General features: G+C 43.2%; 1 protein-coding gene across 6 annotated transcripts in view; it reads left to right on the forward strand.

The window, feature by feature from the left end:
* RARB (retinoic acid receptor beta) overlaps window positions 1–26,900 on the forward strand; it is a 946,796-nt gene that overhangs the window by 409,206 nt on the left and 510,690 nt on the right. Inside the window, exon 1 of one of the 6 annotated variants that reach the window (XM_056519993.1) lies at window positions 12,077–12,097. The exons of the other annotated variants lie outside the window; for them this stretch is intronic. The gene's annotated coding sequence lies outside the window, so the exon portion shown is untranslated. Of the gene's footprint in view, window positions 1–12,076; window positions 12,098–26,900 lie in introns of those variants that run through there. 6 annotated transcript variants of the gene reach the window in all.

Genomic DNA, 26,900 nt, shown 5'->3' on the forward strand with positions numbered 1-26,900 from the left:
GGGGCTGTGTGGCCAGTGCTGGTACTGGGAGTCTTCTTAACGCTGAGGCTGATTGTTGTAGCAGGGGGCCTCAGCTAATAGCAGACAAGCGGCTATCACCGCATCCAGCTTTTAACCCTTTTAGATCGCTGCTGACAGTGGCGTCTAAAGAGTGCTTTAAACACTCCATGGTGGCACAGTGGGGTGGATCGCCCAACATCCCCCCCACCCCTGCAGCGGCGATAGCCGGGGGGGGGGGGGGTTGAGGGGTGGGATGGAGGGGGCAAAGATCGATCCACTGTGGAGGTAGCCGGAGGGCTTACCTCTGCATCTCTGGGGTACGTGACTCTTCATTTGATTGAGGCTCAACCAAATGATCGCGGAGCACACAGATCAGTGGAGTTCTATGGAACTCTAAAAGTCCCCTAAGTGTAGAAAAAAAAAGTTAAATAAAAGTTTTAAAAATAAATCCATTAACCCTTTCCATAAAAGTTTAAATCACCCTCCTTTTCCCATTTTCTGTATAAAAAATAATAATAATAAACTTATTTGGTATTGCTAAATATGCATAATTGTCCAAACTATAAATTTAATTTGTTTCTGATCCTGCCGTGTGAACGGCGTAAACGCAAAAAAAATTTTAACACAAAAATTGCTGATTTTTGTCACATCATATTCCAAAAAAAGTAAGAAAATGTAACAGAAACTATATATTTTTTTAAAAGGGCGGGGCAATGCATTTTCGATTTCAGTTTTCGGCCAAGCACAGGCTAAATTTATGGTTTAACCCCAAAATTTCTCTTTCAGTGCATCCCTAGTATTTATGCAGAGGAACAAGTCCAATGTTCCGGAATGGCCATCCAGTCCCCAGACCTTTAATATCATTAAAAATCTGTAGTGTGATTTTGAAGCGGCACCGATCAAATCTAACTGAACTGAAATTTTTTTGCAAGGTTGAATTGTCAAAAATCCCTTTATCCAGAATCCAGACACTCATTACAAGCAATAGGAAGTGTCCTACTCAAGTAAGCTGATATGTTGCTTGCCTCACAGGCGTACCAAATTGCTGCCTAAAATAGTGATTAGATATGTATTTTATACACCTCCAAGTAAAAAAATGAACAACAAGAAAAAAAAATGTGGTTTCAAATGGCAGGAGGTTTGCATCCCCAAATGCAGATGTGCATTTATGCCGGGGGAGCAGATCCTGCACTTGTGGTCCATGGCTAATGGCAATCCCCAGCATAAAATGCATACAATGGGGGATGCCTGCAGCCTGCAAGTGCCACAATGGACACCCGGTACATTTTGGGGCATCTGTGAGGCTGCCAAAATATCAGCCTACTTGGGTGGGGCTCATAGCCTTCTTCCCTCCTCCCACTGTATGTGTGCTTATCCGGGGAGCAGGCTATGAGTTGGACCTATTGTTGCTGTAATTGCCCACTGGCCCCTGGTATTGCCCATACGGCACAGGTAGGTTTAGTGTTAGGTCCCTTGCCACTTGAGAAACCTTGGCGTTGGTGTGCGTGCTCAGGTATGTACTTCATATAAGGATATACTGGCTAATTTCTCAATTTTAACCTCATTTTGAGGGTTAGTCATATGTTACTGTCTACATCTACAACAGTAATGCACCTGAATTTATGTATTATTCTATACTGTATGTTACACATCCACACTTTTCATCAGGTGTAAGATGCCATTGTGGCACTTGTAGACTGCTGCAGGCATCCCCCATTGTATGCATTTTATGCTGGGGATTGCCCAAAGCAACGGACCACATGCACAGGATCTGCTCCCCCAGAATAAATGCATAACTGCATTTGGGGTTGAACATTTTCTGCCATTTGAAACCACATTTTTTTATTGTTGTTCATACTTTTGTTTTGATGCAGATTGCACATTTCCTGTTCATCCAATAAACCTCATTTCACTACTGAAATATTACTGTGTCTTTCAGATATATAATAGCTCAAAATGAAATTGCTGATCCAAACACCCAATAATTTATACCGTAAATGAAAATCATGGAAAATGTCAGCGGTGCCTAAACTTTTACATATGACTGTATGTTTGGAGAAGGTGGATTCCTTTTTAGGCTTTGCTTACACGTTCAGGTTTGTAATTGCAATTATTAAATTCAAAGCCAGGAACAGATCCTTTTTTAAAGGAAAGACTGAGACTTCACATCCCTTTCAGATCCATTCCTGTCTTTGTATTTTCAAATTACAGTACAATTAACCCCTTAAGGACTGAGAATTTTTCCGTTTTTGCATTTTCGTTTTTTCCTCCTTGCCTTTAAAAAGTCATAACTCTTTCAATTTTGCACCTAAAAATCCATATGATGGCTTATTTTTTGCGCCACCAATTCTGCTTTGTAATGACGTCAGTCATTGTGCCCAAAAATCTACGGCGAAACGGAAAAAAAATCATTGTGAGACAAAATTGAAAAAAAAAACCGCTGTCTTGTAACTTTTGGGGGCTTCTGTTTCTACGTAGTACATTTTTCAGTAAAAATGACATCTTATCTTTATTCTGTAGGTCCATTTGATTAAAATGATACCCTACTTATATAGGTTTGATTTTGTCGTACTTCTGGAAAAAATCATAACTACATGCAGGAAAATTAATACGTTTAAAATTGTCATCTTCTGACCCCTGTAACTTTTTATTTTCCCGCATATGGGGCGGTATGAGGGCTCATTTTTTGCGCTGTGATCTGAAGGTTTTAGTGGTACCATTTTTGCATTGATAGGACTTATTGATCGCTTTTTTATTCATTTTTTCATGATATAAAAAGTTCCCAAAAATGCACTATTTTGGAGTTTGGAATTTTTTCGCGCGTACGAATTTTTTTGCGCGTACGCCATTGACGTGGCGATACCATATATGTTTATTTTTATTTACACTGTGTTTTTTTTATGGGAAAAGGAGGGTGATTCAAACTTTTAACAGGGAAGGGGTTAAATGATCTTTATTCACTTTTTTTTTGCATCGTTATAGCTCCCATAGGGACCTATAACAAACACTGCACATACTGATCTATTACATTGATAGAAAACCAGTGATCGATGATTCTGCCACTTGACTGCTCATGCCTGGATCTCAGGCACTGAGCAGTCATTCGGCGATCGGACAGCGAGGAGGCAGGTAGGGACCCTCCCGCTGTCCTGTAAGCTGTTCTGGATGCCGCGATTTTGCCACGGCGATCCCTAACAGCTCCCTGAGCTAACCGGCATGCTTTCACTGCCGGGCGCTATTAGCCACGGGTCCCGGCTGTTGTTAGAGGCTGGGGCCCCGCATTATAGATCGGGAGCGGACTCATGACGTACCGGTACGTCATGTGTCCTTAAGGAGTTAAAAACCTGAATGTGAGAACATACCCTAAAACAAACTTTTTGAGCTGAGGTCATCTGCAGTCAGTGCCTTTCAAGGATGTACTATTACCGTATATACTCGAGTATAAGCCGACCCGAGTAAAAGCCGAGACCCCTAATTTCAACCCAAAATCCCAGGAAAAGTTATTGACTCGAGTATAAGCCTAGGGTGGGAAATACCTCATCCCCCCCTGTCATCATCCAGACCCGTCATTAACATCCTCATCATCCCCTTGTCATCATCCCACACATCCCCCCTTCATCATCCCCTTGTCATCATCCCACACATCCCCTTATCATCCCACACATCCCCCCTTCATCATCCCCTTGTCATCATCCCACACATCCCCTTATCATCCCACACATCCCCCCTTCATCATCCCCTTGTCATCATCCCACACATCCCCCCTTCATCATCCCCTTGTCATCATCCCACACATCCCCTTATCCCACACATCCCCCCTTCATCATCCCCTTGTCATCATCCCACACATCCCCTTATCATCCCACACATCCCCCCTTCATCATCCCCTTGTAATCATCCCACACCCCCCCCATCATCCCCACACCCCCCCCCCCCTTCATCATCCTCTTCTCATCATTCGCCCTCAGTCGTCTTCAACCTGCGGACCTCCAGAGGTTTCAAAACTACAACTCCCAGCAAGCCCGGGCAGCCATCGGCTGTCCGGGCTTGCTGGGAGTTGTAGTTTTGAAACCTCCGGAGGTCCGCAGGTTGAAGACCACTGCGGCCTTCAACATGCGGACCTCCAGAGGTTTCAAAACTACAACTCCCAGCAAGCCCGGGCAGCCATCGGCTGTCCGGGCTTGCTGGGAGTTGTAGTTTTGAAACCTCCGGAGGTCCGCAGGTTGAAGACCACTGCGGCCTTCAACATGCGGACCTCCAGAGGTTTCAAAACTACAACTCCCAGCAAGCCCGGGCAGCCATCGGCTGTCCGGGCTTGCTGGGAGTTGTAGTTTTGAAACCTCCGGAGGTCCGCAGGTTGAAGACCACTGCGGCCTTCAACATCATCCAGCCCCCTCTCACCCCCTTTAGTTCTGAGTACTCACCTCCGCTCGGCGCTGGTCCGGTCCTGCAGGGCTGTCCGGAGAGGAGGTGGTCCGGTGAGGAGGTGGTCCGGGCTGCTATCTTCACCGGGGGCGCCTCTTCTCCGCGCTTCCGGCCCGGAATAGAGGCGTTGCCTTGACAATGACGCATAAGTACGTTGGCAATGAACGCACCTCTGCGTCGTTGTCACGGCAACGTGACTATTCTGAGGCCGGGCCCGAAGCGCTTAGAAGAGGCCTCCCCGGTGAAGATAGCAGCCCGGAACCACTATGCCACCGGACCACCTCCTCTCCGGACAGCCCTGCAGGACCGGACCAGCGCCGAGCGGAGGTGAGTACTCAGAACTAAAGGGGGTGAGAGGGGGGCTGGATGATGTTGAAGGCCGCAGTGGTCTTCAACCTGCGGACCTCCGGAGGTTTCAAAACTACAACTCCCAGCAAGCCCGGACAGCCGATGGCTGCCCGGGCTTGCTGGGAGATGTAGTTTTGAAACCTCTGGAAGTCCGCAGGTTGAAGACCACTGCGGGTGGAGGAGTTCACTCGAGTATAAGCCGAGGGGGGTGTTTTCAGCACGAAAAATCGTGCTGAAAAACTCGGCTTATACTCGAGTATATACGGTAACTGTAATATTGGCAATTTTTTGAAATACTATATGACTATACTACTAGATGGTAATGTGTGATTTGACATTGGAATGCCTTTGTTTCTGACATGATGATAGAATTTTGTGAAGACATTTAATGTGAATCCACATCATAATTATTAATTTTTCTGAAAACAGACTGCTCTGGTTTCTTTTTGAAAACTATTTATTTTTTTCACTTTCCTGCAGCCACCTTCAATATGTTGTTCCATATGCTTGTTACTTTGGGATTTTAGGATGTTACCGTAATGTGGCTATTGCAGTCATTAAAAGCTGTTTTCATTATATAAAAATGCATACTCAAACATGCAAATGTTTACACGCATATTGTTAGTACAATGTGTTCTGGCATTCATTATGTGCACTGGCTTATATAAGGAGCACTTAACATATTTTATGTCGCTAGGACATACACAATTGGTTATCTCTCTCACAAATGTCTTTTAACCATTCAGAGCCTTTCTGGTCAACTTCCTTGTTTCTCCTTTTTGTTTGCTTTTATAACTTTTTTTCATGTACCTCGACTGCGTTTGGGTTGTTATTGGCCTGAACCTATCAACAGTAGTTTAATGTGATAGTTTCCCCACAAGGTTTGATCGTCTTCTAATAATGTGCCAGACTGGCTTCATAGGCGTCTTTGTTGGATTGTTATATATAGATGCCAGGTATGATAATTTACTGCCATTTACTGAATCAGAAGTGCAAATAAAAAGTTATGACTTTGATCACGTCACAGTTAAACGGTTTAGGTTCAAGGTATTGTAGGCCTTTAGGGCCAAATACTTTTAAGCTGTTACAGTAAAGTTTGTGGTTGTCGCATCAATTACAACAAATGCTCTGTATCCCCCCCCCCCCCCCCCTCACATATTAGCGGTTAGAGGTGTGACATGGCTGCCACCGAGGGTGAAAGAGAGCAAAAAACACATCAAATAGGATAATCTAACATTTCTTTATTAAGGAAATAACAATTACAAAACCAAACAGTGAAGACATCTTAATCTGAGGGTTAGGAGTGTACCTAGGAAACAGAAAAAAAATCTTCCTATTTTACTAATGATCAGTACCGGAATGTGATGTTTTGAAGCAGCTGGTGCTGCTCCAAAATTAAAGTAATGCCCTGATCTCGTGACTGGATCAATATTTCTTGACCAAGATTAATGTGAAATGGTTTGTACTCCAGACCAACTGCCTTTTGGTGACTACTTTTGCTTTAGCCAAAACACTAGCAAACTCCCCAGGTTTTGGAAACTCATAAAAAGCTTAGTACAAGGTTGGTTTGGTAACAACACTGGAGTTGATGCCCAAACAGATTACTCTCTAGTATATCCTGTCCTAGAACTTTTACCCTGTCACAGGTGTTTCTAGATAGGACACATAGAGTTTTGCTTCTCTTAATGCCCTTAACCTCTTGGGGACGCAGGGCATATGTAGCCTTAAATGTGGGGAAAAGAGAAAATAATTTTTTTTGTTGGGGGAGGGGATTTTTCACATTTATTTTTACTTTTAAGTTTACACTATAATGGTTCCCGTAGGGGACTATTTATAGCAATAATTTGATTGCTAATACTGTTCAGTGCTATGCATAGGGCATAGCACTGATCAGTTTTATCGGTCATCTTTTGCTCTGGTCTGCTCAATCTCAGACCAGAGCAGAAGACCTGTGGAAGGCAGCAAAGGCAGGTGAGGGGACCTCCGTCTGCCGTTCTGGATGATCGGATCTCCGCGGCAGCGATGCGGGCGATCCGATCATCCATTTTAGTGACCGCAGCACTGCAGATGCCGTGATCTGTATTGATCACGTCATCTGAGGGGTTAATGTCAGACATCCGTGCGATTGCGGATGTCGGCCATTGCCGGCAGCTCCCTGGCTGCTATCAGCAGCCGGGACCTGCCGCGCATGATCAGAGTATCACTCTGATGCTCGCTGTCATGTATAGGACGTAAATGTACATCCTGGTGCGTTAAATACCACTGCACCAGTACGTACATTTACGTCCTGCATCGTTAAGGGGTTAAAGGGGTACTCTGGTGGAAAACTATTTTTTTTCATACCAACTAGCTCCAGAAAGTTAAACAGATTTGTAAATTACTTCAATTAAAATATTGTAATCCTTCCAGTAGTTATCAGCTGCTGTATGCTTAATCCTTCCAGTACTTATCAGCTGTTGTGTGCTCCACGGGAAATTGAGAAGTTCTTTCCAGTCTGACCACAGTGCTCTTTGCTGACACCTCTGTCTGTTTCTGGAACTATCCAGAGTAGAATCAAATCCCCATAGCAATCCTCTCCTACTCTGGACAGTTCCTGATACGGACAGAGGTGTCAGCAGGGAGCACTGTGGTCAAACTGAAAAGAACTACTCAATTTTCAGTGGAGCATACAGCAGCTGATAAGTACTGGAAGGATTAAGATTTTTTAATAGAAGTAATTTACAAATCTGTAAAACTCTCTGGCACCAGTTGATTTGACATTTTTCCCCACCAGAATACCCCTTTAAAGTTGATGTTATTCTTCAGTATGTTACATGTTTTAAAGGGGTTGTATCATCTCTTCTCTGCTCGGTTGCTGCTGTCTTTTCACACTCCTAGGATTGCTGGTGGACCGAGCTGGGGTCAGAGAATGGTCATCTACTTCTATGCCTGACAGCTCCCAAGCTTAACCACTTAAGGACGCATTGTTTTTCACTTTTTTCATTTTCGTTTTTTCCTCCTTACCTTTTAAAAATCATAACCCTTTCAATTTTCCACCTAAAAATCTATATTATGGCTTATTTTTTGCGTCACCAATTCTACTTTGTAATGACATCAGTTATTTTACAAAAATCCACAGTGAAACGGGAAAAAAAATCATTGTGCGACAAAATTGAAGAAAAAACACCATTTTGTAACTTTTGGGGGCTTCCGTTTCTGCGCTGTGCATATTTCTGTAAGATGACACCTTATCATTATTCTGTAGGTCCATACTATTAAAATGATACCCTACTTATATAGGTTTGATTTTGTCGTACAGGAAAATGTATATGTTTAAAAATGTCCTCTTCTGACCCCTCTAACTTTTTTATTTTTCCACGTACAGGGTGGTGTGAGGGCGCATTTTTTGCGCTATGATCTGATGTTTTTATCGGTACCATTATTGTTTTGATCTGACTTTTTGATCTCTTTTTATTCATTTTTTAATGGTATAAAAAGTGACCAAAATACGCTTTTTTGGACTTTACGCCATTGACCGTGCGGTTTAATTAACTATATGTTTTTATAGTTCAAACATTTACGCACGCGGCGATACCACATATGTTTATTTTTATTTACACTGTTTTATTTTTTTTTATGGGAAAAGGGGGGTGATTAAAACTTTTATTAGGGAAGGGGTTAAATGATCTTTATTAACACTTTATTTTTACTTTTTTTTTTGCAGTGTTATAGTTCCCATAGGGACTTATAACACTGTACACACTGATCTTTTACACAGATCACTGTTGTGTATTAACATGCCTGTGATCAGTGTTATCGGCGCTTGACTGCTCCTGCCTGGATCTCAGGCACGGAGCAGTCATTCGCCGATCGGACACCGAGGAGGCAGGTAAGGGCCCTCCTGGTGTCCTGTAAGCTGTTCGGGATGCCGCGATTTCACCATGGCTGTCCCGAACAGCCCGACTGAGCAGCCGGGATACTTAAACTTTTGCTGCAGAGGCGGCGCTCAGCTTTGATCACCGCGTCTGAAGGGTTAATACAGGGCATCACCGCGATCGGTGATGTCCTGTATTAGCCGCAGGTCCCGGCCGTTGATGGCCGCCGGGACCGACCCGATATGACGCGGGGACACCACGTGACCCCCACGGCATATGGCGGGAGCCGGCGGAGGACGTAAATATATGTCCTTCGTTGTTAAGGGGTTAAAGGGGTACTCTGCTGCTAGGCATGTTATACCCTATCCAAAGGACAGGGGATAACATGCAGTGCTGGATGACTGGCAAACACATGCACCACGCCCCCTCCATTCATGTCTATGGGAGGAGGCGTGTTGGCTTTGTACTAGCTGTCACGCCCCCTCCCATAGACATGAATGGAGGAGGCGTGGTGTGATGTCACAATCATGAAAGCCCCAGGCTTCCGTGACCATAACACTGCTGTGCCGTCCCGGAGATTGCGGGGGGTACCTGCGGCCACACTCCCCACAATCAGACATGCTATCCCCTATCCTTTGGATAGAGGATAACATGTATATGTACTAGGGATCGACCGATATCATTTTTTTTAGGGCCGATAGCGATAATCTGTGGAGGTTAGGGCCGATAGCCGATAACTTATACCAGAATAACTTATATCGGCTATTTATCCCCCCGCGACACCGCTGCAGATCATTGATTTAAAGCGGGCACTTGAAATCAATGAACTGCAGCGGCTTTTGCGGTGCCATAGACCGCCGCCGCCACCCGCTTCTCTCCCCCTGCCTGTCCGGGGGTCCTCCTGAGTCCTATCACCACCACTGCCCCCCCCACCACCGCACCGCTCAGCTCCGTGCCCCCTACCGCCCCACCGCACCGCGTCGCACCCCCCACCACACCGCCCCGGCCCCATTGCCTCCCCCATCCCCGGTTTTATAATTACCTGTTCCCGGGCCCGGGGTCCACTCTACATCTGGCTCCGGTGGCATCCTCCTGAGCTGTCACTGTGCGCACTGACTGTTACGTTGCGTCATTCGTCATTCCGCACAACGTAACGCAGGACGCAGCATGAGCCAGAAGTAGCGTGGACCCCGGGCCCCAGGAACAGGTAATCATAAAACCGGGGATGGGGGAGGCAATGGGGCCGGGGCGGTGCGGTGGGGGGTGCTACGCTGTGCGGTGAGGCGGTAGGGGGCACGGAGCGGTGTGGGGGGGGGGGCAGTGGTGGTGATAATACTCAGGAGGACCCCCGGACAGGCAGGGGCGGTTCGGTGGGGGGGGTGGACGTGGTGCGGGGGGGGGGTGGCGGTGCAGTTGGCGGGGCATTATCGGTAAGGTAATTGCCGATACCGATAATGCCCAAAATCGTGATTATTGGCCGATAATATCGGCCAAACCGATAATCGGTCGATCCCTAATATGTACGCCTTTAAGCCCTATGCCTGCAGCTGTCAGACATCATGAGTGTACTGAGATAAGCCGAACAGGGAGAGCAGAGAGCCTGTGTGCTCAAATCTCTGGTCAAAGAATGACGTCACCACTGTTTCCTAAGCAGAGCTGGTGGACAGGAACCATGGCTGCCAGCTGTCAACTAGGGGGATATAAAAGGATATATCTACAGAACCAGGAAACTTTGCTAAATGAAGCCAATTGAAAACTTATTTATGCTGCCATGCTCTAAACAGTAAAACAGTAAGACATGGTACAGGAGAAGGGAATACCGCTTTAACCTAGAGAATCACAACATGTACTATGATTCAGAAGGCCAAATGTTTGCATATATCCCATCCTTTCCACTCATGTATTTATGACCTGATGATTACCGGGCCTATTTTAATATAAGGCTACAATGATCACCACTGATAAAATGATATACACATATCTATGTTTTATCCTGTTATAAAAGCACGGAGAGGATAATTATAAGACTTTATAAGACTGCAGGTATCCAGCACTTCTGTTTGTCCTTGAGAAATGTAAATTTGTGTTAAGTGGTAAGAACATTCAGGGTTCACAATATGATCAATTATTCAACAAAAACTCTTACCCTAAAGCCAGAACAATTCAATACGTTACTTGGTATCAGTTATAATACCTCAGCATGCAACACTTCTCTTTAGTCCTTGTACATATCCAAACTCCCAAAATTACCGTATTTTTCGCTGTATAAGACGCACTTTTTCTTCCCCAAAACTGGGGGGAAAAAGTTGGTGCGTCTTATACGGCGAATACACCCCTATCGCGGCGGTCCCTGCGGCCATCAACGGCCGGGACCCGCGGCTAATACAGGACATCACCGATTGCGGTGATGCCCTGTATTAACCCTTCAGACACGGCGATCAAAGCTGACCGCCATGTCTGAAGGGAAAGTGACACTAACCCGGCTGTTCAGTCGGGCTGTTCGGGACCGCCGCGATTTCACCGCGGCGGTCCCGAACAGCCCGACTGAATAGCCGGATTAGTGCTTACAGGACACCGGGAGGGAACTTACCTGCCTCCTCGGTGTCTTCTCCGTTCAGGGATCCCCTGTATGGCCGGCGCTCTCCTTCCTCGTCATCACGTCGTCGCGTACGTGCGTCGGCGTGCGTAACGACGTGATGGCGGCAACGGAGATCGAGGATACCCGGCCGGCAGCAGAGACGTTCCGGAGCGGCGGGGACACTGCGACAGCGATGGAGCGACATCCAGGACAGCGGTGACGGGTCCGGAGCGGCGGGGACACGTGAGTATTACCTCCTATGCAGTGGTCTTCAATCTGCAGACCTCCAGATGTTGCAAAACTACAACTCCCAGCATGCCCGGACAGCCGTTGGCTGTCCGGGCATGCTGGGAGTTGTAGTTTTGCAACATCTGGAGGTCCGCAGGTTGAAGACTACTATTGGGTTCAAATTATTATTATTTTTTAGATTTTACACCTATAAATTGGGTGCGTCTTATACGCCGGTGCGTCCTATAGGACGAAAAATACGGTATAACTTATGCATAAGAGATTTAATCATAAGGTAAGTAATAGAATAGTCTTTGTTTTCCAGTCTTTTTCCATTGTATGCATATGTGACCAGGCATAATACAGGCTATAAATACCTGGGATGTCTAATGCCTACATTTGGGGTGAGGGGGAATATTTCTGCTAAATTTCGATGCCACCTACATGGCACTAAGATTTATGCGATCTTTTTACGTTTATATTATAGTAGTATCTAAACAGTAAAACAGTTTGGCTGAGAAATGCAATACAATAAAGAAACCTTGTGATCATCTACAACCAGATGCAATGTGCACCAGATCAGATGTTTTTTCTCTTGTTTCAGACTCGTGTATCTTTTGGATCAAGTCTTCAAATCCTTTGACTTTACTGAGAAGTTATTAGGGTTAGTATCAGAGCAGAGTTTCTTTAGGATCAGTAGTTTATTAAGTCGAGGTGAATGTGGAAGCATTAAGATACTAGTACAAGATTGATAAGCAGAATATATAACCAGTAATCCATGGAATCTTACAAGCTTTGTGCATGAAATGACTGGAAGAGAAGCTCTGCTGTGAGTAGAAGCAAAGCTTGTGAATTAGGCTGGAATCACATAGCGGTTCAATGCTTTTCATTTTATTATGATTTTTTTTTTAGCTGTATAGAATTGGGTTTTAGCGTGGGCTATTGTGCCCAGCAATAAAAGGTATGGCATACAGCAGAATTTGCTGCATTTGTTCCCATGCATTTAACATAAACATTTTTATTCTTTTGAGCAATGTAAAATGTATACATTAAGTAAACATAAATGAATTCTGAACCCTTCAGAGCAGCAGTTCAGAAGTTTTCAGAAGGTGGAGCATAGGCCAGAAAATTGGGACTGAGTACAAGTGGCCTGATTTCAAAACTGTCCAAGGGTCTGTTCGTATGGGCATACAGTCATGGCCGCAAATGTTGGCACCCCTGAAATTTTAGGTATTTCTGTTTTAAGTAAGAAAATGAAGTATTTCTCACAGAAAAGGATTGCAGTAACACATGTTTTGCTATACACATGTTTATTTCCTTTGTGTGTATTGGAACTAAACCAAAAACGGGAGGAAAAAAAGCAAATTGGACATAATGTCACACCAAACTCCAAAAATGGGCTGGATAAAATTATTGGCACCCATAACCTAATATTTGGTTGCACACCCTTTGGAAAAAATAACTGATTTCAGTTGCTTCCTTTAACCATCAATAAGCTTCTTACACCTCTTAGCCGGAAGGTTGGACCACTCTTCCTTTGGAAACTGCTCCAGGTCTCTCTTATTGGAAGGGCGCCTTTTCCCAACATAATTTTAAGATCTCTCCACAGGTGTTCAATGGGATTTAGATCTGGACTCATTGCTGGCCACTTCAGAACTCTCCAGCACTTTGTTGCCATCCATTTCTGGGTGCTATGTTTGGGGTCATTGTCCTGCTGGAAGACCCAAGATCTCGGACGCAAACCCAGCTTTCTGACACTGGGCTGTACAGTGCAACCAAAAATCCATTGGTAATCCTCAGATTTCATGATGCCTTGCACACATTCAATGCACCCAGTGCCAGAGGCAGCAAAATAACCCCAAAACATCATTGAACCTCCACCATATTTCACTGTAGATACTGTGTTCTTTTCTTTGTAGTCCTCAGTTTGTTTTCGGTAAACAGTACAGGGTGGGCCATTTATATGGATACACCTTGATAAAATGGGAATGGTTGGTGATATTAACTTCCTGTTTGTGGTACATTAATATATGTGAGGGAGGAAACTTTTCAAGATGGGTGGTGACCATGGCGGCCATTTTGAACTCGGCCATTTTGAATCTAACTTTTGTTTTTTCAATAGGAAGAGGGTCATGTGACACATCAAACTTATTGGGGATTTCACAAGAAAAACAATGATGAGCTTGGTTTTAATGTAACTTTATTCTTTCATGAGTTATTTATAAGTTTCTGACCATCTATAAAATGTGTTCAATGTGCTGCCCATTGTGTTGGATTGTCAACGCAACCCTCTTCTCCCACTCTTCACACACTGATTAGCAACACTGCAGGAGAAATGTTAGCATAGGCTTGCAGTAGCCATAGTTTCAGGTGCTGCACATCTCGTATCTTCACAGCATAGACAATTGCCTTCAGATGACCCCAAAGATAAAAGTCTAAGGGGGACAGATCGGGAGACCTTGGAGGCCATTCAACTGGCCCACATCGACCAATCCACTTTCCAGGAAACTGTTCATCTAGGAATGCTTGGACCTGACACCCATAATGTGGTGGTGCACCATCTTGCTGGAAAAACTCAGGGAACCTTCCAGCTTCAGTGCATAAAGAGGGAAACACATCACCATGTAGCAATTTCACATATGCAGTGGCCTTGAGGTCTCCATTGATGAAGAATGGCCCCACTATCTTTGTACCCCATATACCACACCATACCATCAATTTTTGTGTTCCAACAGTCTTGGAGGGATCTATCCAATGGCGGTTAGTGTCGGACCAATAGCGGTGGTTTTCTTTGTTAACTTCACCATTCACATAAAAGTTTGCCTCATCACTGAAAAAAATCTTCTGCGTAAACTGAGGGTGCTGTTCCAATTTTTGTTTTGCCCATTCTGCAAATTCAGAGCGCCGATCTGGGTCATCCTCATTGAGATGCTGCAGTAGCTGGAGTTTGTAAGGGTGCCATTTGTGAGTAGCTAATATCCGCCGAAGGGATGCTCAACTAATGCCACTGTCCAGTAACATGCGGCAAGTGTTACGCTGTGGGCTCTTGCTGAATGAAGCTAGGACAGCCAGTGATGTTTCTTCATTAGTGACAGATTTCATGCGTCCACATTTTGCTGAATCCAACTCTGAACCAGTTTCACGAAACTTAGCAAGCAGTTTGCTAACTGTAGCATGGGAGATGGGTGGTCTTGTAGGGTGTCTTGCATTGAAATCTGCTGCAATGACCTGGTTACTGCGTTCACCAGACATCAACACAATTTCTATCCACTACTCACGTGTTAACCTGGACGACATGTCAATGGCTGTAAACAAAAAGAAACTTGTAAATAACTCATGAAATAATAAAGTTACGTTAAAACTAAGCACATCATTGTTTTTCTTGTGAAATTCCCAATAAGTTTGATGTGTCACATGACCCTCTTCTTAGTGAAAAAACTAAAGTTGGATTCAAAATGGCCAATTCAAAATGGCCGCAATGGTCACTACCCATCTTGAAAAGTTTCCCCCCTCACATATATTAATGTGCCACAAACAGGAAGTTAATATCACCAACCATTCCTATTTTATTAAGGTGTATCCATATAAATGCCCCCCCCCCCCCCCCTGTAGAATGATGTGCTTTACCAAAAAGCTCTATCTTGGTCTCATCTGTCCACAAGACGTTTTCTGAGAAGGATTTTGGCTTACTCAAGTTCATTTTGGCAAAATGTAGTCTTGCTTTTTATGTCTCTGTGTCAGCATTGGGGTCCTCCCTGGGTCTCCTGCCATAGAGTTTCATTTCATTTAAATGTTGACGGATAGTTTGCGCTGACACTGATGCTCCCTGAGTCTGCAGGGCAGCTTGAATATCTTTGGAATTTGTTTGGGGCTGCTTATCCACTATCCAGACTATCCTGCATTGACACCTTTCATCAATTTTTCTCTTCCGTCCATGCCCAGGGAGATTAGCTACAGTGCCATGGGTTGCAAACTTCTTCAGAATATTGCGTACTGGGGACAAAGGCAAATCTAGATCTCTGGTGATGGACTTGTAACCTTAAGATTTTTGATATTTTTCCACAATTTTGGTTCTCAAGTCCTCAGACGGTTTTCTTCTACTCTTTCTGTTGTCCATACTTGTAGCACACACAGACACACAATGCAAAGTCTAGGTGAACTTCTCTCCTTTTTATCTGCTTTCAGGTGTGATTTTTATATTGCCCAAAAGTAACAATTAGAGACAGATAATTGGAGGGTGGAAACTTAAACCACTAACTAATAGATCACCCTTAGGTAACCCAAAAATACCCTAATTTTCCAATTATCAAAATTATTTTTAAAAGTGCAATCTTTATTTGATATTTCTGCACATTATACTTGTTTTAAAATTCACCTTTACCATAATGTCCTTATTGTGAAGATCACTATTCAATGTATGTGGTTATTAGACAATATAGGGTGCTTGCGGAAACACCCAAATGTCTATTGAACTAGGACAATGGCATTGTAATAAAATCTAAATGGCCCCCCTCAACATGTTTCACTACCGAAGTAGCGTTGTCAAGAGGCAAACGGGCACTGGCTTATAACATTACAATGGGAGCTGGTCTGAGGCTGTAAGGAAAAATCACACATTTACTATTTAGATTATATACTTTAATATTTTAATAGGACAAATAAAAGTTACATTTTAGGTGGTACTTAGTTTAAGGGTTCCCCTTAGGGGGTTTCCCCTAAAATAGTTGTGAACTCTTTTTTAGTCTAACACACATAACAAATAATCTAAATTAGACCGACTCTCAGCCTTTTAACATACAGCATACATTGTGAGGCATCACAACACATGGAGCGAGAAAAGTGCCTGCTTAGGCTGGAAACATACATGACATTTTTGTCCAAAAACGCAATGTGTCAAAAATCAGCAGCCAAATGTCATTTGGGATACAACCGGAGAAATAACAGATGTCATTTTCTCTCTCTTTGTTGTCCTGCCTGAGCGCTTTCCTGTGTTGTCCTTTCTCAGTTTCTGTTGTATCTCTTCCTCTGAGAAATCGGCAGGTGTTGATGGGCTCCCTAATGAATATCTTAAGCAATATAATGATGTGTTACTACCCAAACTTTGTCCCCCATCTTTTTGTGCTTCACTCTGGGGGCTCTTCTTCCAACATCTCGACATTTCCATGTTTTGCCTGTTTTGCCTTCTAGTGTAACCCTTGCTATATTTTATGGATATCCCCTTACTCCATATGTTCTGATTCATTAACTATTATGTGGGCGGTGTGCATGCTGCCCTTTGTTTTGTTGGTGTTTAAACCTAATAATAATAATAAAAACCTTTGAATAAGAAAAAAAATCGCTGCTAGGTATTGTGCCATTTTTCCTTCCGCAAACCTCTATAGAAGAAGAAAAAACTGCAGAAAAAAACGCATAGTGTTCTTTTCTTGCAATACTTTAATAGAAATCCTTGAGTCACATGATGGAAGAATCACATGACTTGTAAAGAGAAAGAAGAACAGCAGAAAAAAACACTAAATGCAGCACCTGTACTTATACACACTATTTATGGGGGAGAAAACACAAAAACTGCATCTTGGAGTTCTTTCCGGTCCAAACCCAAAGCCCCCCCTCCCCCCCCCCCTTAAAAAAAAAAACATTAAAAAAAACAAAAACAATACAGTACACTGTCAAACAAAATTTACTACAGCTGCAACCAAAGCAATACATTAAATGGAATGCAATTTTGTGGACTCAATTGTTAAAAAGTTACAAAAAGTTGCAGTGTAGCCCAGGCCTTACCGGATTGCAGCATATTTTAGTAAAACAGTAGCGAGTAGCACAAACGCACATTATACACGTCTAAGGCAATTCCGTTTAGCAGTACAGAGTGTGGTTTTGTGCAGTTCTACTCACGACATACAAATCAGATTAAATTGCCACAACTAATCTCCTGAAAGACAATCAGCCCTTATCTCAGATTAGATGGGAAAATCTGAATTTTCTGTAGAACTGCAGTGAAATACCACAGCTTTATGTAATTAAAAAAATCTAAGAACAATGAACAGAGAAAGAGATAGTTAGCATAATTTAATAGAGCAGTATGCAGTGATTGGCCCTATAAAGATGAAGTAAAACATTGTACTCTGTTAAATGTCAATCTAAAAGAGTGTAATGTACAAAAAGAGAGGCATAGCAATGAAACGCGTCTCCTCTGGCTTATCACAACAATGATCGAGAAAAATCTACATAAATGTTATGCAGCTACAAGGAACACTGACTTCTGCAATTAAAATGATTGGCTGATAACTGCTGCACTATTAACGCAAAGGAAAAAAGGCTTATGAGTACAAATGAGGCTGCTGGCTGTTAGGACTTGTTATCTGGATCCCATCTTCCATTCCTTGTCATGTGTAGATTGAACTTTTTATATGCACTCTTCTTCATACTAAGGAAAATACAGTACTGCTGTACTGATGATTAGAGATGAGCGAACTTACAGTAAATTCGATTTGTCACGAACTTCTCGGCAGTTGATGACTTTTCCTGCATAAATTAGTTCAGCTTTTAGGTGCTCTGGTGGGCTGGAAAAGGTCGATACAGTCCTTGGAGACTCTTTCCTAGGACTGTATCCACCTTTTCCAGCCCACCGGAGCACCTGAAGGCTGAACTAATTTACGCAAGATAAGTCATCAACTGCCGAGCCGAGAAGTTCGTGACGAATCGAATTTACTGTAAGTTCGCTCATCTCTACTGATGATGCTAGGGGAGAATGTCTCCGTACATACAGAGTCCAATAGAGAATGCCGCACTTGTTTGTCTCTCGGACTAGTACAAATAGGAATATTGAGCCCCTATAGACATCTATGATAGCCCTATTATATCGCCATGAGTAAGCCCTTATACTAACTTCAGACTGGGTCTTGTTGAAGTGGATTTTTTAAAGAATATATAGAACATTGAATACTATCATAATAGATAAATCAGTAAAAGATAAAAAAAAAAGCAAAATGTAGGGAAACCTTAGTATATACCGTGGGGGGAGGGGGGGGGGGGGGAATTGTAGTAAATCAGGGCCATTGTTTCTTGTAGTCTGTTAGTGGAGACCAATATTGACACATTTTGGGCCACTCTATTGGATTTTGATGTTCGTTGGTATGAAAAAATAAATAAATGTAAAAATAGTAACAAGATACTGTAGGAAATGTATCTACAGTGCCCTGCATAAATATTCACCCCCTTGGACTTTTTGGCCATTTTGCAACTGCTACAAACTGGAATTTAAATAGACTTAAAGGGGTACTCCACCCCTTTTCTATTGATGGATTTTATTGTACTCCATGAAATGTTCAAAGCTTAAGATATTTCTTTTTTTTATAACCTAACCATGCTTTTTACCTCTCTACTACTTTGTCCGTATGCTGTTTGTTCAGAAATGCTCTCAAACAAACTCTCAGGCCAGGAAGATACTAAGGAATCTTCTGAATAAGTTGGCCCTAGGACTGTGTGGACATTGCTATACCTATAGACTGCAATGTATTCCGCACAAATTCTGTTGAAAAAATTAGCGAGATCATTTTTCAGTGGGGAATTTCAACAGTGGAAGCTCCACAAAATCCAGTCCCACAGCAGCATTAGGGTGTCCAAGGGTTATGGACATGAGATGGTTGATAGACAAGTCTGCAGTAGGAACACAGCTTGCAGCAACACTGCCGTAACACAGAGTTTTTCCAAATGTGTGCCTCCAGCTGTTGCTAAACTACAACTCCAAGCATGCCTGGACAGTCAAAGGATGTCTGGGCATGCTAGGAGTTGTAGTTTTGCAAAAGCTATAGGCACACAGCTGAAGGCAACACTGCTACAAAAAAGAGTTATTCAAACACTGTACCTCCAACTATTCCAAAACTACAAGTCCCAGCATTACAGGACTGGCAAAGGATGATACACATGAATTACACTGGTACATAGAAAATGTATGAATAAAAAAACACTGTACTATTTAGCACTTAACCTTTGCGCTTATTTAAAAAGATGTAAGTTATACACTCACCATATTGTCTTTGGTGGTAGAGTACAGGCAATCTCCAACAATCATTGTCTGTGTATGTGTGTGTACAGCATAAAACCTGAGAGGAAAGGGTTACAGAGCAGGGCTGCCAGGCTCCTATCTGAGAGCAGTGAGTCAGCAGAGTGAGTGATGGAGGGGAGGAGGCCTCACAGTGCAAGCGAGAGAGGGACACTCCCCCTCCCTTTGGGGAGATGAAAAAGACATTGAGCAGCTGTAATATGCTGTTAGAGAAATATTGGTGATAGTGACAATTACATGTACATGATCAGGATGAGGTACTGAGTAACATATAACAGTTTTGTTTTTGTTGGATCTGACAGGTACGCTTTAAACTTAATTTACCATGTCTGTGCCCAATCCTCCAGTTCCAAATGTGGAAACTTGCCCAAAGGCTGGTCCAGCAGGACTCTTGCTAATGGGAACAGTTTTCCTGCTGTGAAAAAAAGTGCAGAAACTCCGTTCCCATGTGTTCCTGCAGAACTTGAACCCTGGATGTGCGACAGGGTTGTGCAACAAATTGTGCATCAAACCGCACATGATAAATTCATGACCACTGCGAAAAGTTAACCGCACTATGGCTCAGCTACACAATTTAAAAGCTGCAATGAAAAGTCTCTAAACAGGAACTGAGACAAATCATGTGGCAAATCAACACCACAAAAACAGGATAAACCTAATGATAAATTTCTCCCAAAGATCTTACTTTTTGGAAAATGTCCTCTGTTCAAATTAAACAAAAATGGAACCGTTTCTGTGCATTCTGCATCACTGAAAATTTGATACAAGTAATAGAAGCTGAAATAACTTGTTGGGGGGGAGGGGGTAAAAAAAAGTATATTGTGAAAACTGAATGATTTCATCTTTTTACAATTCACTTATAATTAAACAGTTTTGCCTTATCAAAAATGAGGAATCTTATTGTTTGAAACATATTTATTAGCTGTACTGAATTTCTGTGATCATTTACAATTTTGCTAATTTTGGTGCACACCATGTAAAAAATATGTATGGAACACTACTGCATGTTTTAAAAAGTGGTGCAGTTAGTCTAGGTTCAGACTACGGAATTTCCGCCTGCAATTCTGCTTTGAAATTGCAGGCGGAATTTCCGCTTGCTAAAATGTATAGTGTAGTGAATGGTTTTCCGTTCACAAATTCACACTTCGGAATTTGTGAAGCAGAATTTGTGAACGGAAAAACCACTTGGAAATGCCTGAACAACCCATTTTTGTTAACAAGTCTGGTTTGCCAGGAAAATGATATACCACTTTTCAATTATATGGTGGAATTGCAATTCCCCCTCAAAGAGGTTATCCAGGAATAGAAAAACAGAGCTAATTTCTAATAAAAAAAATGTATAAAAAAAAAAAAAAAAAAAACACTCACCGTCTGTTTCCATGTTGGGTGTGGCTCAGTTCCATTGAAGTGAATGGAGCCAAGTTGTAATGCCACATGCAACCTGAAGACAGACGGAGCAGTTTTTAAAATAAACTAGCTCTGTTTTTCTATTCCTGGATAGCCCTTTAACCCCTTAAGGACTTGGCACATTTGGGCCTTAAGGACTCAGACAATTGTATTTTTACATTTTTGTTTTTTCCTCCTTGCCTTCAAAAAATCATAACTATTTTATATTTTTATCCAAAGACTAGTTTGAGGGCTTGTTTTTTGCGCGACCAGTTGTCCGTTGTAATGCCATCACTCACTTTACCATAAAATGTATGGCGCAACCAAAAAAATACTATTTGTGTGGGGAAATTAAAAAGAAAACCGCAATTTTGCAAATTTTGGAAGGTTTCGCTTTCATGCCGTACAATATACGGTAAAAATGACGTGTTTTTTATTCTTTGGGTCAATACGATTTAAATGAAACCCATGATAACATACTTTTCTATTACTCTTGCACTTAAAAAAAATCGCAAATTTTTTAACCAAATTAGTACATTTAAAATCCCCCTATTTTGAAGACCTAGAACTTTTTCATTTTTCCGTATAAGCAGCGGTATGAGGGCTCATTTTTTGTGCCTTGAGCTGTACTTTTTATTGATACCATATTTGCTTATATAAAACTTTTAATACATTTTTTATAAATTTTTGGGAATAAAATGTTATAAAAAAGCAGCAATTTTGGACTTTTTTTTTTTTACGTTCACGCTGTTCACTGTACGGTATCATTAACATTATATTTTAATAGTTCATATATTTACGCACGTGGCGATAGCATAAATGTATATAAAAAAAATGTTACACTTTTTGGGGGTGAAATAGGGAAAATGGGCCAATTTACGTTTTTATTGGGGGAGGGTTTTTTTCAAATATTTTTGCTTTTTTTTTTTAAACTTCTTTTTACTTTTATTTTCACACTTTAATAGTCCCCATCGGGGACTATTTATAGCATTCATTTGATTACTAATACTGTTCAGTGATATGCATAGGGCATAGAGCAGGGCAGAGCAGAAGACCCGTAGAAAGCAGCTGAGGTAGGCGGCAGTTTACCGGCAGGTCCCTGGCTGCTATCAGGAGCCGGGACCTGCCTTGCATGACCCGAGCATCGCTTTGATGCTCGCGGTTATGTATAGGACGTAAATGTACGTCCTGGTGCCTTAAGTACCACCTCACCAGGATGTGTAGTAGGATTAATGTTAGGAATAAAAAAAAAAATATATATATATATATATATATATATGTTTTAACAAATGCGGCTAAGGTGTATGTAACATTTCGATGAAATGGGTATGTGTAGCCACCTAGTGTTAGTGATGTTAGTCGGGGTGTATCTGAGGTTTTGCTTGCATTTTGTTATATTGTATTAAATATGGATGGTGAGAAATTGAGGAAAGGTAAGGATTGACACTACCGTATGTAATTAAATTATGGATGTCTTCCTAGTTCCATCTAAATCAGTTTAGAAGGCATCTACTGTTAGATGAACTGTCTGTGTCTAGGTGTATATGCAGTGCCCTAGTAAAGCTGGCCATAAGGACTATGGTGGAACCTTACGATGTTGGTATCTCTCTTAAGTGTAGAGATCACCAGATTTTATTAACTGAACACACACTCTGTTGATGAATGGGGCATGGGGTGAAAGCGATGCCAGGTGTTTTTTACCCCACCATTTTTTAATAAGCAACCTGCTAGATATTGTTAGGTGGGGTTCAGACTAAAGAACTTCCAAGTGTAATTTGGCTTGGGGTATGTTCACACAGCCGAATTCCCGCAATTCTGCAGATTCCATTCAGCAAAGCTTGCTGAAGGGAATTGAAAAGTTGTGGTGGAATTCTTCATCAGAATTCATCACAGAAATTCCGCTGGTGGAACATACCCTTAAATGGCGACTATCATTAAAAATGATTTTTGCCATTGCACTCCTTATGGTAAATAAAATAATCTTTCTAATGTACTTTGTTTAAATAATTACGTTTTTTATGTTTTATTTGTGTTTAAAAAAGCTGCCACTAGGTGACTCCCTACTTGTCCAGAGCATATTTCCCTCCATGTCTTGCACAGACGTTGGACTCCTGCTGGCCTGGCAGAAGTCCAAAATCAGGAAATGCAGTCTGGAGTACTGAAGGGAAGGGGGGTGTTCAGCCTTAGCCAATCATAGCTCATCTCACACTGAATTGCTCTGATCTGTGTGTAGCAGAGTGAGGGAGGAAGTTCTCCCCTGTATGGCTTCAGATGATGTCACACCTGCTGGGGAACGCTCCTTCCTAGTCTGTGACTCTGACTGAGACTGAGCAGGCAATACAGAGCAATATCAAGGTAGAAAAGTAACAAATAAAGGCAGGGGTGGTTTGTCATGATGGGGCAGTAAACTGGGGAGGGATTATAAAATTTAACAAGATCATGACAGGTACTCTTTAAAAATGACACTCAAATTTTCTGGTAAAACAGTATCCCATTGCTGTCTGTGGGAGTCCGCTGCACAGTCCACACTACGGAATTTCAGCGGCGGAGTTTCCACCTCTGCAACTACACTGCCGAAAGAATATTTTTTCGGTGGAATCAATATTTGCGGCTGTAAACCTAGCCTTAAAGGGATACTCCACTCCCCAGCGTTCGGAACATTTAGTTCCGAACGCTGTTGCGGGCTTCGGGGTCGCCACGCCCCCTCGTGACATCACGCTTAGCCCCTCATGACGTCACGCCCCACCCCCTCAATATAAGTCTATCGTAGGGGGCGTGATGGCCATCACACCCCCTCCCATGGACTTGTATTGAGGGGGTGGGGCGTGAAATCATGAGGGGTGGAGTGTCACATCACAAGGGGCGTGGCAATCCCCGAAGCCTGCACCTGCGTTCGGAACTAAATATTCCGAGTGCTGGGGAGTGGAGTATCCCTTTAATACTGTTGCACATGGCAGTAAAGTTGGGGCAGAGGTTTCATAAAATTTACATACAGCCCAAGCACCCCATTTTATAAAGTATTTACACCCCCAAACTATTGCAGATATTGCCAAAACTGTCCAATTATGTGTAAATGGGGAAAACTGCAGACTTACTGGCTCTAAATATAAATAATTTAGTTGTACAATAATTTCTACAATTTGATAAACAGACCAGGTCGCCTGTTATAATGATGACTGATCATTTAGGACTGAATATTAGGAGTTAAATATATGTTTCTCTCGGATATCCATTAGCTCCTAATAAGATAATGTGAATGTCTTTCCTGTTTTTCTCTGTTTCAGCTGTTTTGCCTTATATGAACTGTTTGAGGACATAGACAATGATTGATTGCTTCCTTTAATTAATTATTTTGGTGGTAAAGACAATGAGACACATTTTGTGTCATATTCCAAATTATTGGTGTATTGCTGTGTTTACATTATGCACGTTATGTTGCATAAGCTGCATAAGTCATCCATTGGCAGCTTCTTTATAAAAATAAGTTTTATTTTAGTTTTTTTATTAATTAACATGTTAGGGATGGAGGGCGTACAGGTACGCCCTCCGTATTTATGATTGCCACTGCTCGCCAGGCGGTGATTGGACCAGGATGACTGCTGATATCTATCAGCAAGCATCCCGTGGCAATGCTTAGGGGGTCCTGGGACTCCTCATGTTGGCAATCACGGCAAATTTGCAGCGATTCCGGGCCAATTGGGTCACCAGGACTGACCGACCAATGGCAGTTGGGGGCAGAGGGGTTAAAGTTCATCTCTCCCGCTCTGCCCACCCATTGAAGTCTGGGCAGAGCGGGGTGGGGGGGGGGGTGGGGGGGGTGTACAAGTGCGGCTAGGGGGGAGCATGGACGGCTTACCAGAGCAGCGGCAGCAGAGACATCGGGTGGTGGCAGGAGGAGGCAGGCCGGAAAGTGCGGCGGTGGGAGAGGCTGCAGTGAAGATCGCTGGAAAGTGATCTTCACTGTGGCCTTCTAAAAGTTGCAAAGCTTCAACTCCCAGCATGCCCAGACAGCCAAAAGCTGTCTGGGCATGCTGGGAGTTGTAGTTTTGCAACATCTGGAGGGCCACAGTTACGATACCACTGTGTAGTGGTCTCCAAACTGTGGTCCTCCAGATGTTGCAAAACTACAAATTTCAGCATTCACTGACTGTCTGGGCATGCTTAGAGTTGTAGTTTTGCAACATCTGGAGGGCTACAATTCGGAGACCACTACTTAGCGATCTCCAAACTGTTCTTCCCCAGTTTTTGCATAACTACAACTCCTAGCATGCCTTTCGGCTGTCAGTGCATGCTGGGAATTGTAGTTTTGCAACAGCTGTAGGCACACTGGTTGGGAAACACTAACTAAGTGATTCCAACCCGTGTGCCTCCAGCTGTTGCAAAACTACAACTCCCAGCATGTACGATCTGTCGGTGCATTCTGGGAGTTGTAGTTTTCCAACAGCTGGAGGCACACGGGTTGGAATAACTGAGCTAGAGTCTGTTTCCTAACTCAGTGTTTTCCCAACAGTGTGCCTACAGCTGTTACAAAACTACAGCTCCCAGCATGTACAGTCTGTTAGTGAATTCTGGGAGTTGTAGTTTTGCAACAGCTGAAGGTTTGGGGCGCCCCCCCCCCCCTTCCCATTTTAATGTACAGGGTACTTTCACATGGTCGGGTTTACAGTGGGTTCCTTCCACAAGTTTGAGCTGCAGCAAATTTTCCGCCGCAGCTCAAACTCCCAGCAGAAAACTCACTTTGAACCTCCGCCTGTGTGAATGCACCCTAAAAACACTACAATACACTAACACAAAATAAAAAGTAAAACACTACATATACACCCCCTTACACATTCCCCCCCCCCCCCCTCCTCCCAATAAAAATGAAAAACGTGTCATACGGCAGTGTTTCCTAAACGGAGCCTCCAACTGTTGCACAACAACTCCTCCCAGTATTGCCGGACAGCCATTGACTGTCCTGGCATGCTGGGAGTTTTGCTGGGAGTTTCTCCCCACATGTGACCCCATTTTGGAAACTACACCCCTCATGGAATGTCATAAGGAGTACAGTGAGCATTTACACCCCACAGGTGTCTGACAGATTTTTTGAACAGTAAAAATGAAAAATTTTATTTTTTATTTGCACAGCCCACTGTTCCAAAGATCTGTCAAACGCCGGTGGGGTGTAAATGCTCACTGAACCCCTTATTATATCCCGTGAGAGGTGTAGTTTTCAAAATGGGGTCACATGTGGGGAGAGGGGGTGCATTGTTCTGGCACCATGTTGGCTTTGTAAACGTACATGGCCTTCAATTCCAGCCTAATTCTCTCACCAAAAGCCCAATGGCGCTTCTTCTCTTCTGAGCCCTGTAGTGCGCCAGCAGAGCACTTTACATCCACATAGGTTCCTTACTCAGAAGAAATGGTGTTACAAATTATGGGAGGCTTTTTTCCTATTACCCCTTGTGAAAATGAAAAGTTTAGGGTAACACCAGCATTTTAGTGTTAAAAATCACATTTTTCATTTTCACGTCCCACCTTAACGAAAGTTCATCAATCACCTGTAGGGTATAAAGACCCAATATACCCCTTGTTACATTCCTTGAGGGGTGTAGTTTCCAAAATAGTGTGCCAAGTGTTTTTTTTACTGTTCTGGCATCATGGGGGCTTCCTAAATGCGACATGCCCCCCAAACACTATTTCAGCAAAATTCGCTCTCCAAAACGCAATTGTCGCTCCTTCGTTTCTGAGCCCTCTAGTGCACCCACAGAGCACTTTACATCCACATTGTTACGCCCAGCCCTCCGGGTCCCTGCTCCTCCCCGGAGCGCTCGCGGCGTTCCCCTCTCTGCAGCGCCCCGGTCAGATCCGCTGACACTGCCGGCGGGGATGCGATTCGCATAGCGGAACGCGCCCGCTCGCGAATCGCATCCCAAGCTACTCGCCTGTCCTTGTCCCCGGCTGTCACGTCCTGGCGCGCGCGGCTCCGCTCCTTAGGGCGCGCGCGCCAGCTCTCTTAAGATTTAAAGGGCCAGTGCAC

This window comes from Hyla sarda, chromosome 5 (genome assembly GCF_029499605.1).
Source record: "Hyla sarda isolate aHylSar1 chromosome 5, aHylSar1.hap1, whole genome shotgun sequence".
Lineage (NCBI taxonomy): Eukaryota > Metazoa > Chordata > Amphibia > Anura > Hylidae > Hyla > Hyla sarda.